At 33.8% G+C, this 5,546-nt stretch overlaps 1 long non-coding RNA gene across 1 annotated transcript; it reads right to left on the bottom strand.

The window, feature by feature from the left end:
• Positions 1-409: 409 nt before the first annotated feature.
• On the bottom strand, positions 410-5,326 carry LOC123548358 (uncharacterized). Its single transcript, XR_008371469.1, has 2 exons — positions 5,212-5,326; positions 410-2,389 (listed from the first exon to the last, which is right to left on the bottom strand). It is a non-coding gene; the product is annotated as an uncharacterized LOC123548358 (long non-coding RNA).
• Between the last annotated feature and the right edge of the window lie 220 nt (positions 5,327-5,546).

Raw genomic sequence — 5,546 nt, 5'->3', positions numbered from 1 at the left:
CTGTTTATAAGAGGTAATGTAATATGCAAAACCACACCAGCACACGAATTTAGCATTGTATGAACCGCTGTCAATGATAACAAATTATGACATAATAACAACACTGGGTCAAGGTATGGATCGATTTCGTATGGCCGCCACACGACAAGACAGTTAATCCAGTAAGAAGGTACTTAATATCAATAAAATGTACATTAAAGTATGGTTGGTGGTTGATAGCTTAAATTTGCAAGCCCTCGGATTTCATGATCCTTCTTACGCCGCAGGCTTTTTATGTGATTTGGAAAATCACGATTGTCCAACTTGTATGAATAAAAATTCTATTATTAGAGTATTTGACTGTCACCTATATGTTTTCTATTTTCTATTGTTTAAGTTACGGGTTATGAAATAAACACAGATGACATAATATATTTTCAAATAGTAATGATTTTCTTCAAGTCTGATCAATGAACATACACATCTACTTTAACCTTTTGCCTGCTGCCTGCTGCCAGCAAGTGATTCTGCCTTTGCAACCAGTGCAGACCAGGATCATCATGGTCTGCACTGTTCGCTATTCAGTCAGTAAATTTTCAGTAAACACCCCTTGAAATAATAAATGGTACTGCCCGAATTGAAAGATGAACCAGTCCATCTTAGAAATTTAGCAGGGTAAAGGTTAAGCATTTGGATGAATTATACAGCTATAGATAGTAACTTAAAAAAAAAAACTATAAGAGACTATTGGTAAAACATGTAATACGATCATATATCCAACCGATTTTTTTTTTAAAAATAAAGACTAAAAATAGTCTCGCTCATCTTAAAATAAAACCTGCAATAAGACAATTGTTAAAAGTAGTGATGTCCTTGTTGTATGGGAATCACAATCTCTAATTAAATCGGTCAGAATTTGTTGAGCATGAATACTCAAGCGCACAATAAGAAATGTCAGGAAAATAATTGAAACACAACGCATTATACGCGTACACAATGTTCAAATGTGATACTTGAACTTGCTGCAAGGCATAAATTCTAACTGCATCTAAATTTGAAAAAAAAGTGTAAAAATGATATAAATTTTGTGAAATTTCAAACAAAATTAGATGATATCATTAATTTTCATATATTTCATTTTCTTTTACAAGTACAATGTGTCGAATTTACAAACGAACGGATGTCGTTATAAGGCAAGAAAACTATGAGAAATGAACATATGATGTAGAAAGAAATCAGTCAGCTGTATTTTAGTAAGGGGATGTTTAAAGGCATACACCATTTCTGTTTTCATCTTTATCTACGAGTTCTGTCAGCTCTTTAATAAGTTCTTCATCTTCGATGAAATAACTTTTACCCGTGTACTTGTCACTGAAGAGTATAAAGTAAATCATTCTATTTATTTTATGACCTTTTAAACATAAAAAATGTCTCGAATTAAAAAAACGAGTTAATTTCGTTAGACGGCAAAAAACTCATAAAAAAAACAAACTGTTCTATATCTTGTCATATCTTAGACACAAATTTAAATTTGGTTTGATACTAAAACATATATCATTGTAAGTCTTTGTATCCTCATATATGATATAAGCAAATCAGTCGTGTGTATTTTGTAATATTTCTTAAAATTGGTAGAGATCGTAATAAAATGATATTATTGCATTACTCGTTTGTGTTGAAATTGCAAGTATTTATATCAACATATATGTCTTAATGTGTGGGAAATCTCATAAATGTAATATTTGAAATATGAAAGGTATGCCAAAACGTCGTGGGGGCATTAGAAATTCAAGCAGTATATAACTCTAACATAATATTATTCGTATGGTTTTACCATCTACCTATGCTTTTCTTATGCTTAACTATACCATTTAGGTAGCTATTTGCAAGTACTCCCGTTTTGCGACATGATCAAACACAGCTTTTGCAAACTGCTGACAATTACTATGGAGAAAGTTATACTCTTTGTTCAGCTCATTCTCTTTATACAGCCAGTTTATCAAATCAAAAACGCTCAGTCTCCCTTTGTCAGACTTGACCTTCTTAATTCCAGACACCCGATTCGATTGTCTGTACCTATTTCGCACAGCGTTGAAGATTTTGCTTCTTTGGATTGTAATTCCCGACGAGTTCTTTTCAATAGACCACCACCAATTATGTGTTTCAAATACTATGAACATATGATGTAGAAAGAAATCAGTCAGCTGTATTTCAGTAAGGGGATGTTTATAGGCATACAGCATTTCTATGTTTTCATCTGTGTCTACAAGTTTTGTCAGTTTTTCAATAAGTTCGTCATCTTCGATGAAATAGCTTTTACCCGTGTCTTCATTAGCCTCTGGGTCGAAGTAAATCTTGTATGTCCAATCATCCCCTAATTTAGCTTTACCGCCACTAGCCATTTATGCTCCTACAATGAAATAGCAAATTATAAGGAAATCAGATATATTTAATCATTTGTTATTTTCTCCTTGTATGTTCTTCTTGTACATATATATTATAAGTCCTAACATTTTTATTTTAAGTTTGAAGAAGAAAACAATAATTACATGTAAAAAGCCTGTTTGAAAGAAAATACAGTTTACCGTACAGATGAAACGGTACTTTTTCTTCAAAATGAAGTATCTGAGAGTATAACGCAAAATTCTTGTACAGTCTTCAACAGTGTACTAGTATAGTACACGATATATTCACACTCAGACACATAACAAGGTAAAAATGTAGACAATGAGAACCAAAATAAAAAACGGTGAAGGAGTACAGTCAGATTACGTCTTGGGGCAATTAATGACAAAAATATCTATTGCCAATTTAAGCTGTTCAATAATAATTCACACACGCACTGTTAACCCAAACAGTGTTCCAAAGAAGTTAACTTGTCACGTGCGATAACACTGTTTTGAGATTTACAGCCAGCTATGTGTAAATGATTGATGTTAACATCAGATTTTGTAAGAATATTCATTAAAAAAATAGTTCTACAATGTATGTATACCAGAAATTATGTGACAGGCATCTTAAATATCTGATATATTTGGTAGAAAAACAACGTAAAACTCTTATCACGTAGGAACTTTTCATATAACCTATCCATGGTGGGAGAACCTACGTGGCTTTTGGGTACAATCGACAGCAGACAACAACAATAGTAACTGAGTCACCGCTTCAGGCAGGTTTTTAGCACATAAATCTCTTAATACAGGAAGGATTTTCTCAAACAAAGTGCATAAACTCAGGCATAGAAAGCTAGGTAAGCGAGTCAGTTATCAAAATCTTTGCCAAACTGATTCTGTCGAAGGGAAAAAAGTCGCCCTGCTATTGGTACTCAAATATACTCTCATTTACATGTATGATATATTCATGTGTTAGGGGCTCAAACTAGGTCGAAAATCTTCCAGACATGGTCAAAATAGTGAAATATTCTAAGTTTGAATTCTTCCCGGTCACCTTCTATGACCTCTCCTCAAAATTAAGGTCTGTCAAGGTACCAAATCTTGGTTAGTCTCATAATTACGCTTTCATTTAGGTATGTCTATATTTCATTGACATATGGGCTCAAACTAGGTCGGAAACCTTCCAGACTTAAGCATGGTTTAAACACCTGAGGTCTTCCTCCAACATAAAAGCTGAGAAGTCGCCTGTGTCGGTGCGACGTTACACCCAACACAATCAATAAATAAAGAAATATTGTTTAAATAGAGATATTTTCTATGAACAAACGCTGCCATATGACCTTGTAGGTGCTTCCCTATGACTACACCAGGTACCTAATCTTGGCCAGGACCTATATATCAACGTAAACAATTGTAGTTAGTAACTCGAAATTTCAAGATAAGTAACTCGAAATTTCGCGATAGTAACTCGAAATTTCGACTTAATAACCCGAAATCTCAACATAGTAACTCGAAATTTCGACTTAATAACTCGAAATCTCAACATAGTAACTCGAAATTTCGACTTAATAACTCGAAATTTCGAGATAAGTAACTCGAAATTTCGACTTAGTAACTCGAAATTTCAACTTAATAACTCGAAATTTCGAGTTAGTAACTAGAAATTTCGAGTTAATAAATGACATACACCTGGCACTAATGCTCTTCCGTAGGTATCAGTAAATTTGATAATAAAATTTGAATATGAATGTTATGTGAAATTGCTGATTTATTTTCAATTTAAAAACATATTAAGAAAAGTAAAAACACCATGATCTATACCCTTTGAAACAGATGTTGTTTTCAATAAGAATACCATTTCAAAATTCTAACACTGAAGTTGAGGGTGCCGATAGAAACTTTTGTTGAAGGGGGTTCCCGTGCCGGGTGCAGAGAGTCAAGAGGGATCCTGTGAGGCAAAATTGCACTGACTGAGAGGGATCCCGTGCATCAACGAAATCGAAAGTAGAGAGTTTTTAAGGAAACATGATGAAAATATCTATATAAAGTGTGTTTACAAGTAAGGTGGGATCAACGACTTCACATCTAAGGTACCAGATATTTGCTATATTTAAGAAAGTCGTATTTAAGTTTCATAAACATCGCACTATGTTCATCCAAGCCAGTACCCTCCGTCTACATTACATCTTCGTTTGGACTTGTGTGAACTAATAAAACAAATGTAACGATAAAAAAGCAATGGTATATAGCTACGTCATTCCGTGGGCCATATGTTTTTATGCACAAAAATGTTAGGACAAAACATTTGATTTTCCGAGCTGACTGACGTTGGAGTTCATTGTTTAGCACAGAGAGTGTCCTGTGCGCGAACAGAGAGGGATCTCTGTTTCTCTCATTTTTCACAGAGAGGGATCTGATAGGGATCTTCACCATCAAAGTCGTCATAATTACGAGCTATAATTGTGTCTTGCGACATTTTGCCTATTATATGCACAAATGATGTATTTATCTAATTATATGTGTATATATTGACAATAAAATTTGTTTAAATTACACACATACTTGAATGTTAGCTTAGATTATACTTCTTTAATTAGCTCGATTGTGATGAAAGCTTAAAGCTTTTTGAACCACTCTCGAGTACTGGTGTCATATGAGAAGTCATAGTTGTGACCCCAGTGGACCACGAACAAACCTTCCCTGGGTTGGGAGGCCGACACACCTTGAAAACTAGACTAGACTAGACCAGCGCTTCCATTTATGATTGTTAATTTAAACAAACAGTTATCTTTTACTCGAACTAATCGTATTTTGAAAATAAATGTTTATTAAATCTTACCTTTGAATTTCAAGTAGTTTCTTTTTGTTAGACGAGAAAGTAAATGATTTTGTGGAAACCGAAACTACCGATTACGTAATACGTCTGCACTGCGCAGGTAAAATGTGTATTCTAGCTTAATGCGGGAGTAAATGATTAAGTGGGAATTGCAAAATTACCAGTTACGCTACATAATCTGTACTTACATTCTGGTGAGAATTTGTTACTTGAAGTAAACCTTTTGGCATTTGTTATGTTGTTGCTCATGTGCATTTGATAATAAACATTTTAAAGCCGTTCATTACATGTTCATATCATATGGTTTTTAAAGCCATTACATAAAATACACTAATGTA

Source organism: Mercenaria mercenaria, chromosome 6 (genome assembly GCF_021730395.1).
Source record: "Mercenaria mercenaria strain notata chromosome 6, MADL_Memer_1, whole genome shotgun sequence".
In the NCBI taxonomy this organism is placed as follows: Eukaryota; Metazoa; Mollusca; class Bivalvia; order Venerida; family Veneridae; genus Mercenaria; species Mercenaria mercenaria.
The sequence above is the reverse complement of the archived record's forward strand: the minus strand, read 5'-3'. Positions and strand labels throughout refer to the sequence as shown.